Raw genomic sequence first — 12,010 nt, forward strand, 5'->3', positions numbered from 1 at the left:
ACTAAGCACTGCCCTGCGCTTAGTAACCCGATGTTTACCCTGGTTACCCGGGGACTTCGGCATCGTTGGTCGCTGGAGAGCTGTCTGTGTGACAGCTCTCCAGCGACCACACAATGACTTACCAACGATCACGGCCAGGTCGTATCGCTGGTTGTGATCGTTGGTAAATCGTTAAGTGTAACGTTACCTTTAGATTCTCTCAGCTCCTGCATGAATACTCACATAGATTAGTGCACAGACCTAATGTCATAGTATATTTTGTGATCTTGAGACCACCATCGTTCTGCAGGATGTTTTAGTACCTGTAACAAAAAGTAATGGAAAACTGCAGTACAAGGATTCCTTCAGTGGTCTTGAAGTGTCTATTTCTTAATGAGTCACAGATTTTTTTGGTGGCACATGAGGGACTTTTACAAGATGAGACAAGTAGTTTTAAAGTTAATGGCTAATTGGTGTATATCTACACATAGCAAGGGTCATTAGCAGTAGAACAGTATAACAGCAATGTCTTGTGTGATAATTTTTTATGGGTCACCATTTATATTCATTATCATTGACATTTTACCTCCTAGAAATATAAAGATATATAGGTTATGGAACTACTTATAATGGAGTATTATCAATTGTTTTGGAAACCCAATCTTTAGAGTAGTGGTTGTATAGATAAACCTAGTATGATGTAAAGTATTCACAGTTATATTGATAGGACTCATAGATATGGAATTACTCTAGTTTGTCTTCTCTTCTATTATCTTTTGTTTTGTTATGCCAATAAGTTCAGTTTGAGCCCCCCTGAATAAGCTAAGGTAAGTCCCCTTCACTTTGAAGGACTTTGAGATTTGTCTAGGCTAGAAATAACTCTAGTAACCCCGTATTTGATAGTAGTGTTAGGTGTGTATGGGTGTTTGGCTTTCAATGTAAGAAATTGCTTTACAACAAGCAGATATGGTGAAAGTAACGACTTTATAGCATAAATTAGTCTTTACTTACCAAAAAAAAACAGCAGAAAACATTTTTGTAGTTTCACCATTGGTTCAGGCGGCTGACCTATTTTCAAAATGAATAACAATTAGTGATGAGAGAGTGTACTCGCTGCTCGGGTTTCCCCGAGCACGCTCGGGTGGTCGAGTATTTGTTAGTGCTCTGAGATTTAGTTTTTGTTGACACAGCTGCCTGATTTACGGCTGCTAGCCAGGCTGAGTACATGTGGGGGTTGCCTGGTTGCTAGGGAATCCCCACATGTATTCTAGCTGTCTATCAGCTGTAAATCATGAAGCTGGGGCAACGAAAACTAAATCTCCGAGCAGTTACAAATATTCGGAGATCACCCAAGCAACGAGTATACTCGCTCATTACTAATCACAATAAAAAAAAGATGGATTAGCAAGAAATGTTTAGAGCTGTAATGGAGCAAAACAGTTGCAAGCTGAAAGCTTATACTTCAATGCAAGATCAAAAAAAATTCTCTTTCTATTGCTTAACTGGGTCATAATGAAATTAGTATCATCATAGTTAAATCCTTGCTGCAAAAAAGAAAAATGCTTTTGAAAGTAATTGAAAATATGGAAATGATTAAGTAGGTCAGCTTGAACACAAATAAAATTGCCTTTTTTAGCTCACCCAAAGTTGAAAATCTCTAAAAGGGTCACAATTTCTAAATCCGACATGTATTCTATGGCCCCATATGTTTTACTATAGGACATGAAGAAAGGACAAAATGAAGCTCAATAAAAAAATTTGTGTCCCTTGAAGAAGGCAAACATAGGCGAAACCCACGGCTTGATAGGATTCCAACTGGATATTTGATTTTATAGAGCCCGCTTAGTTTTACTAGGTGCAGGTGGCCGTAATCAGCTCTACTTGCCCATAAATTGTATGCTAAACCCAGAAGTAGACATGAGTGTCCAAAATTGTAGGTTGATAGTCCAAATGAAGGCATGTACAGTAGAGCAGGAACCCATCAGAGGGAGGTCACCTTGCGGCGCCCCAGGGTCCTGGTCATCGCAGTGGTATTGCTTTCCACTCGGGGAAAGTGATGCTCCGTTTGGAGGCATGGAAGGATATCACAAACATGCAACACATTTCACACTCCAGGCCACCAGGGGGAGCTTCTGCTCCTATTTATTAGGACACTCCCCACATGTATATAACTGGAAGTCTGTAGGGAAAGTTAGAAAGTTCCAGACAGAAGTGAGTTCCTGACAGAGCTCCAGACAGCAGTTCTGGAGGGAGTTCCAGACAGTAGTCTGAGGAGGACAGAAGGTTAAAGAATCTGTGCATGCCCTCATAGCTGCAGCTCCCAGAAAGAGGAATTGAAAGGCAGGATTGTATTGCAGCGAGCGAGAAGGAAGTCAAAGCAAAGGAGAGGATACCAGAAGGGGACCAGCCCCACTCAGGCTGCCTCCTTCTGAGGCGCAAAATCCCGGTAGCCGGAACACTGAGGGAGTAAGGACCTCTACGCCTTATTTCAGAGACCAGCAGGACAGCTAATTGCAGGTTACCTGTCCTCCGTACCTACACCCAGGAGGCACAATGACACCTACAGAGCCAGGTTATCTAAGAGACCCTATAAACAGGCTCAAGTCACCAGTCATACAGGTTTTGTCCTATCCTACACAGAGGACAGAGAGAGCGAGACATCGCATCTGTGAGACCCTTATGTGAAGCCATAGGTTGTAAGGGACTACACCACCGCAGCGCAAGGGAAGGCTACTGATTTCCACCTGGACAAGGGAACTCTGGACTTGCCTACAAACCAGCCGGACTCTGCCTGCCCTGTGATCTGGTGCCCTGGACTGTGGATGCTGAAGTCTTCAGTAAAGGTAAAGAGACTGCAATCTTGTGTCCTCGATCTTCACTGTGCCATTCACCATACCACCATCTACACACCGGGAGGCCCTGGGGACATACTTCACCTGTAGGAAGGTATACCATCTAGCTGCCATAACATCACCCCAGCGGACTCCTTAAAGCAGCGTCGGTCACCCTGACCGAATACCACAGGTGGCATCACGAACATAAGCTTTATCCCTTTAAAGACCTTTCCCTTTTACATGGACGTCCCAGGGCCACGGATCGGGTCAGCCACCATGACATCCCCCTGTAAACCGAAGGACCCGGTACCCGCGGCCCTTGGGGGCGATCCAACCTTGCCATGGTTGATGGGCATGCATGAATTGGCCAATTTATGCGCTAAGAACCTTCACTTTCATTCATTTCTGTAAATTTAAAAGAAAAAATTGAAAAAATATTTTTTGAGTCGTAAAATCTAGATTATATGTTTTTAATGTTTTTCTGTGTTTTCACATGGCCTAAACTAATACATCGTCCTGCTGTGCTTTCATTTCTCAATATAATGCAGTCTGGCAGCTTGCACATGTTCACACTTAGGAGATGCTGGTCAGTTTTTTTGCATAGATAGAAAGATAGATAGATCTATAGATAATAGATAGATATATCTATAGATAGATGGATAGATAATACCAAGCCCAATGTTTAGTAATAAACATAATAAAATGGTACATAAAGAGTTAAATAAAGACAGACACACACACCCAAAATCTGCATTAGGCCGGGGTCACACTTGCGAGAAACTCGAAGGAGTCTTGCACCTCAATACCCGGCTGCATAAAAATACATACAGCAGCACACTCCGGTCCAGAGTGCCAGCGGCAGGGCTGGGTATTGATGCAAGAGACTCATGCGAGTTTCTCGCAAATGTGACCCCGGCCTTAAACGCAATATCTGTTTAATTTAAAAAAAATGTGAAATGGTATGGGCTCCTGCGCAAATTTCTGAGGGAGGGAAAGTGTTATGATCCAGTGACCTTGGAGCAGCATGAAAACTTTCACTGGAGTAGGTGGTAACTATACTGACCGCAAATCCTGATCTTAACACCGCAACTAGAAGTAGCCGTGGGGTGTACCTAACAAATCCTAGACACCTCGTCACAGCCGGAGGACTAAATACCCCTATAGATGGAAATAGGAATACTACCTTGCCTCAGAGCAGAACCCCAAAGGATATGCAGCCCCCCACAAATATTGGCTGTGAGTAGGAGAGGAAAGACAAACACAGGCAGAAAACAGGATTTAGCACAAGAGGCCACTCTAGCTAAAATAGGAAAGGATAGGACAGAGTTCTGTGCGGTCAGTATTAAAACCCTTACAAAAATATCCACAGCAGATTATACAAAAAATTCCTCCATCTAACTAAAGACGTGGAACGTATATCTGCAACTCCAGAGACTCCTACACACAGAGCAGGAATACAATCAAAAAACAAGCACACAGCTTGCGTGCCATAGAAAAAGAAACAGACACTTATCTTTGCTGAATTGGCAGCTAAGCAGGAGAAGCCAGAAAGGGATCCAACAGTTCCTGCAAACCTAAATACCCCAGTCAGAATTGCAATCAGCAGATACACCTGTCCAAGACTGCAGCCCAGGGACAACTGCATTACAACCTACAACCACCGGAGGGAGCCCAATAGCAGAATTCACAACAGGAAAGCCAGCGACTGGGGGCCGATGTTTATGGCCTAGGAAGAGGCTAATATCCACGGATCTTTCCAGGCTATGAATCTCAGCCTGCAGCTGTATAATTAGCCTTTACTGGCTATTAAATAAGTGGACCCCCCAAAAAATGACTTGGGGTCCCCTATAATTAATAGCCAGAAAAGGCTATGCAGACAGCTGCAGGCTGATATTCATAGCCTAGTAAGGGACCATGGTTATTGGCCCCCCTGCTTACAAACACCAGCACGCAGCTGTCCCAGAAATGGCGCATCATTCCAGCACTTGGACTCTCTCTTCCCACTGCACTGTAGCTGTGGCATATGGGTTAATAGGAAGTTAATTTCACCTTTGTATTGTAAGGTGACATCAAGCCCGGATTAGTAATGGGGAGGTGTAAATAAGACACCTATTAATTACTAATCCTATAGATGTTAAAGGGTTAAATTAAGACACAGCCAGAATAAAGTATTTTAATGAAATAAAATACAACACTGTTTTTCCATCTTTATTGTTACGCCTAATTCCTGCAACTAGTAGTCCCATTGGACAATACCTTCCTACACACAGACCCGCCCATACACACACACACAGCCCCGCGCACACAAAGAGCCCCGCGCACACACACAGATACACACAAACACTCGCATACAGACATGCACATCTTCTCCGCACACATACAGTCTCCGCCCACACTCCACCTACACACTCTTCCTCCTCGCGATCTGCAGCGTTTCTCGCACCCAACTCTGCAGCACAACCGCACAACTGCGGTTCTGCCTGACACAAAGGGAGTCAATGGGTGCAGAAATGCTGCAGATCCGCAAAAAGAATTGACATGCTGTGGAAAATAAAATGCTGCCAATCCGGGCATTTTTTTCTGCAGCATGTGCACACCAATTGTCAATTTCCCATTGACTAAGATTGCTTGTGCACTATACTGCGGATTTGATGCAATTCCGCGAGTCTAAAAATGTTGCGGAAATGCATCAAAATCCGCAACGTGTGCACACAGCCTTAAACAGAAGAGTGAACGAACCCTAAAGGCTATGCCACACAAACAGACACACACTTAAAGGGAATGTCACAGATCAGACACACTCTTAAAGGCAATTCCGCAGAGCGTACATCCACTTAAAGGATATGTCAAAGCAAAAAACACCTGCTTAAATGCAATGCTGCATGTTAGACACCCGCTTAAAGGGAATTTCACACAGCAGACATCTGTTTAAAGGGATGTCACACAGCAGGCATACATTTGAAGACACTGTCACTAAAAATAGACATAGCATAGGAATCTGTAAATGATCCTGTAAAGGGTTAATAGCTGCTTAGTAAGAAAAACACATTGACATACTGACGTCACACGCATGAGAAATGAGCGAAAATCGTCCCAATATGATTGATAAGAATGATACCCAGTATTTAATCGGAAGTGTGAACAAACCCTCAGGAGAATATCTGTGTGCGCAGTAATATTATGCAGCGAAATGGGAAATGACAAATTTCCATCTCAATTGTTTATTCTTATCTGTTAAAGTGAGAATAATAATCAATAGCTCAAAACGTGCAAAAAATATATTTCTGACATTTCACGAAGATATTAATGGCAGGGCTAGCACAGTGGTTAGAACTACAGCGCTGGAGTCCTGGGTTCAAATCCCACCAAGGACAGGAGTATGAATGTTCTCCCCGTGTTTGTGTGGGTTTCCGCCTGGACTCCAAAGACTTATCCAATTTGACAGTTCTTATAATGCCTGTAAAGTGTTGTGAAATAAAGATTACTATGCAAATGATTGAAATAAATATATATAGCTACCCTCCTTATCAGTAATACGTCCATCCATGGAGTCTGGCAGTTTCATAATTTGTTGACAATCACCTTTTTGGGCAGCACCAACCACATCCCGCAGACACTGTTCAGAGAGGTGACTGTTTCCCTTCGTTTTAAGTCCCCCCTTTAAAAAGGGGCCACAGAGGGTTCTCAAGAGGGTTTAGATCAGGTGAGGAAGGAGCCACGTCATTATTCTTTCATCTTTAAAGAATTTACCGACAGCCAAGCAGTGGAAACTTTGATTTCTGCAATGGAGCATTGTCTTACGTAAAACTCATGGTTTTCTTGAAAGATGCAGACTTTTTCCTGAACCACTGTTTGAAGAAAGTTTCTTCTAACAACCGTAGGTAGCAAAAAAATGAGCAAACTACTCATTTGCCTAATAATTCTGCACACAATGTAAAGGAGGTTGAAGAAAGACAGAACAAACAATGTACAGACACAACTTTAAAAAGGAACTGTCACTTAGTAAGGCCATGTTCACACGTTCCTGATTTCCCTGCTGTTTTTTCTGCACTAAAAACCGCAACTCTTGGCAGAAAACGCAGGTCCTTTTTTTGGTGCTTTTTTGGTGCGTTTTTTGATGCGTTTTTTGATGCGTTTTTTAGTGCGTTTTTTTATGCAGTTTTCTATGCAGAGTCTGTGTGTTTTCTAGGAAGTTTTTTAGGGTTAAAATGGCTGAAAATACCCTAACCCTACCCCTACCCCTAACCCTACCCCTACCCCTATTCTAACCTTAGTGGAAAAAAAAAATTCTTTATTTTTTTATTGTCCCTACCTATGGGGGTGACAAAGGATGGGGGGGGGTCATTTACTATTTTTTTTTGTTTTGATCACTGAGATAGGTTATATCTCAGTGATCAAAATGCACTTTGGAACGAATCTGCCGGCCGGCAGATTCGGCGGGCGCACTGCGCATGCGCCTGCCATTTTGCAAGATGGCAGCGCCCAGGGAGAAGATGGCCGGACGGACATCGGGAGGCCGGGTAAGTATAAGGGGGGGAGATGAGGGCACGGGGGGGCGTCGGAGCACGGGGGGGTGGCATCGGAGCATGGGGGGGTGGGATTGGGGCACGGGGGGGCAGCCACACTGCAGCGGTTCTGCACCACAAACCGCAGAAAACCCGCAGATATTTTTTTCATCTGCGGGTTTTACTGCGGGTTTGACCTCACAATGGAGGTCTATGGGTGCAGAACCGCTGCAGTTCCGCAAAAAGAAGTGACATGGTACTTCTTTTTTACCGCGGCTATTCAGCGTGGCTTTTTTCGCGATTTTCCGCAATGTGGGCACAGCAGTTCCTGTTTTCCATAGGGCACATTGTAATGTACCCTGCATGGAAAACAGCTGCGGACCCGCAGCGGGAAAATCGCGGCGGTTCCGCATTAAAAAAAGGATTGTGTGAACATGGCCTTAAAATTGTGTTAAGAATCTTGCAAAAATCCAAAACTTATCTGATGCTGAGGCACTTTTCCACTTTCCGCTGTATCACTCCACTGAAACTGAAAAATGCACTTTTGTTTCTTCTGGAGTGCAGTATGTGAAATCTCTGCTTGCAGTTCAACTCATTATTTTTCTAGAATCCACTCTGTGGACTCTCACCTCACACTTACAGAAGCTACCAATCACAGCTCAGCAGCATCTGAGACAAAGAAACTGTTAGATCAGCTGCCAAACTGTGATTAGTAGTCTCTTGGATGGAGGGGTGAAAAGGCAGGCCCCAGAGAAGATTCTGGAGAAGCACCCAGTTAGACTACAAGCAGAAATTTCACATAGCGCCCTCTAGAAGACACGAATAGGGATATCTCTGCAATGACGTGCTGCAACACAAATTAAAAAAAGATCATGACATATGCTATGTTTCCTAGAATATGCACTTCCCAATCAAGAGGTGGGATTTCACCACCATGTCCTCAGGTTAACTTGTCAGCAGCTTTTCTTCTGAGCTTTATGATGTGTCCTTATTTACCTTCGCTGTTGACTCAATATATCACAAGCTATATGGCACAAAATGACAAACTTAAAAAACAACAACACAATTTTGCAATACCTTATCATGAGATGTATATTCTATAGGTATCTACAGTTATGGCTGAAAGTGTTGGTGTCCTTGAAATTGTTCCAGAGAAAGGTATTTCTCCCAGAAAATTTTTCTTATGCCACATGTTTTGTTATATACCGTATTTTGCAGATTATAACACACCGTATTATAAAACGCACTAAATTTGGGGGAGGAAAATAGGAAAAAAACCTTTTTTAATAAAATGGTGGTGCTTCTTATAATTCTTGCATCTATAGCTGAAAATATTAACTGCTGCTGTTGAGCGGGGTTCCAGGGTCGCTGCTAGCGGAGTTTTTTTGTGTTATTCCAACACCAAAAAATGGAGAACTCCCGAAATTTTGGAGCCGAGATCTCCATCTGTGCATGCGCTCCCCCAGGGGCCATTTTCGTGGAGTCCACCACAATGTAAACCATGGAATTGTGGGGACTCCAGGCTTTAGGAAAATGTCAGCAGAGCCATGCACCACCGCACACCCGCAGCATCACATCTCTGAATACCCCTCTACTTCCAGCCTGAGGCCCATTCCTGCCTCCACTAGCAGTGACCATGGGACCCCGCTCAAATGCAGCCAGTAAAGTAAATTCAAATAATGAAGTGCACCTCCATATTACACCCAAATATGGTGGTAAAAAAATGCATCTTATAACCTGAAAAATATGGTACATGTTTACTACATTTGTGTGAATTGGAACAACACAAATAACAAAGAAAAAGGTACATTTGACATAATTACACAAAAAGCTCAAAAAATGGGCCAGACAAAATTGTTGGTACCCTGAAATTAATATTTAGTTGCACACTAGAGAGGAGCGAGCACTAAACTGCTCGTTGCTCGAACCGAGCTATTCCTAATACTTACATGCTTATTTTGAGTAATGGGTATAATGGGAGTCAATGGGAAAGCCAAGCTATTTTTCGGCAGACCCTACAAAGAGGGTCAATGTTCAAATGGATGGGGAAAGTGCTGAATGGAAGGAGAACAGAATTGGGAAGACCCCTGGAAGCATCTCTGATTCCCAGAGAGCTGCTGAGAACAATGGTGTCACACTTCAACTTCACTTTAAGGACTGACAATAACACATTCCAAACCGATGAGAAATTGTATTTTACAGGAAGAAAAATGTTAAGAAGCAAATTTTAAAAAGGATTTAAAAATATATAATTTCAGTAAACCAAAATTGTTTTTTTTTATTATAAAAAAAGGAAATTTCTGTGTAATTTATGAAGGAAGCAAAAACTGCCAAAAATAAGGGACTCAGATCCATCCTGTATTAGACATAAAGGAGGCCTCATATACTGTATTCTGTTTGAATTGTCATGTATTTTAGCTCTCAGACTCATAAAGGCAATGGACTTTTGAGGGTTACATACAAAGGAAATATACTCCAGACCATAGTCTATGGGAGAGCAAAATAATACCAATACTTTTTTTAATACATTTTGAGGCTTTAATAGCAATGAAATGTACTCAAGAAGATACAACACCCTATCGGTGAGCAATATAATAACGATACATTTGTGAACAAGTTTTTTGAGGCTTTTATACCATGGAAATGTACTCCAGGCCACAAAATAGTATATGAGCGAGCAATATAATGCTGATAAATTTTGAACAAGTTTTTTGAGGGTTACAGTGCCTTGCGAAAGTATTCGGCCCCCTGTAACTTTTCAACCTTTTCCCACATATCATGCTTCAAACATAAAGATAACAAATGTACATTTTTGGTGAAGAATCAACAACAAGTGGAACACAATTGTGAAGTTGATTGAAATTTATTGGTTATTTTAAATTTTTGTGGAAATTCAAAAACTGAAAAGTGGGGTGTGCAATATTATTTGGCCCCTTTACTTTCAGTGCAGCAACCTCACTCCAGAAGTTCATTGTGGATCTCTGAATGATCCAATGTTGTCCGAAATGCCTAATAATGATAAATATAATCCACCTGTGTGTAATCAAGTCTCCGTATAAATGCACCTGCTCTGTGATAGTCTCAGGGTTCTGTTTGAAGCACAGAGAGGATCATGAAGACCAAGGAACACAACAGGCAGGTCCGTGATACTGTTGTGGAGAAGTTTAAAGCTGGATTTTGATACAAAATGATTTCCAAAACTTTAAACATCCCAAGGAGCACTGTGCAAGCGATCATATTGAAATGGAAGGAGTATCATACCACTGCAAATCTACCAAGACCCGGCCGTCCCTCTAAACTTTCATCTCAAACAAGGAGAAGACTGATCAGAGTGCAGCCAAGAGGCCCATAATCACTCTGGATGAACTGCAGAGATCTACAGCTGAGGTGGGACAGTCTGTCCATAGGACAACAATCAGTCCTACACTGCACACATCTGGCCTTTATGGAAGAGTGGCAAGAAGAAAGCCATTTCTCAAAGATATCCATAAAAAGTGTTGTTTAAAGTTTGCAACAAGCCACCTGGGAGACACCAAACATGTGGAAGAAGGTGCTCTGGTCAGACGAAACCAAAATCGAACTTTTTGGCAACAATGCCAAACGATATGTTTGGCGTAAAGGCAGCACAGCTCATCACCCTGAAAACACAATCCCCACTGTCAAACATGGTAGTGGCAGCATCATGGTTTGGGCCTGTTTTTCTTCATCAGGAACAAGGAAGATGGTTAAAATTGATGGGAAGATGGATGGAGCCAAATGCAGGACCATTCTTGAAGAAAACCTGTTGGAGTCTGCAAAAGACCTGAGACTGGGACGGAGATTTGTCTTCCAACAAGACAATGATCCCAAACATAAAGCAAAATCTACAATGGAATGGTTCACAAATAAACATATCCAAGTGTTAGAATGACCAAGTCAAAGTCCAGACATCAATTTAATCGAGAATCTGTGGAAAGAGCTGAAAACTGCTGTTCACAAATGAACTCCATCAAACCTCACTGAGCTCGAGCTGTTTGCCAAGGAAGAATGGGCAAGAATTTCAGTCTCTCAATGTACAAAACTTATAAGAAACATACCCCAAGCGACTTGCAGCTGTTATCGCAGCAAAAGGTGGTGCAACAAAGTATTAAGTTAAAGGGGCCTGAATAATATTGCACGTCCCACTTTTCAGTTTTTGAATTTCCACAAAAATTTAAAATAACCAATAAATTCCGTTCAACTTCACAATTGTGTTCCACTTGTTGTTGATTCTTCACCAAAAAATTACATGTGGTATCTTTATATTTGAAGCATGATATGTGGGAAAAGGTTGAAAAGTTCCAGGGGACCGAATACTTTCCAAGGCACTGTATATTCCAACAAAATGCACCCAAAAAGATGCAATACCCTGTGAATGAGCAATAATATACTTATAAGTTTTTTTTTAGGATTTCATACCAAACAAATATTCTCCAGACCACAGAATAGTCTATACTCCAAAAATAGAATAATCTAAAGGTGAGCAATATAATACCGATACATTTTGAACAATTTTTTGAGGGTTGTATACCAATGAAATGTATCCAAGAACACGTAGTACTGTATGGCTGAGAAATGTTACCCAGAAAATGTTTAAATTTTTTTTAAGTCTTACATATCATAAAACTGTACCCCAAAACACAGGATAGTGACAGTGTACTGTTGTATACCACC

Source organism: Ranitomeya imitator, chromosome 4, assembly GCF_032444005.1.
Source record: "Ranitomeya imitator isolate aRanImi1 chromosome 4, aRanImi1.pri, whole genome shotgun sequence".
Lineage (NCBI taxonomy): Eukaryota > Metazoa > Chordata > Amphibia > Anura > Dendrobatidae > Ranitomeya > Ranitomeya imitator.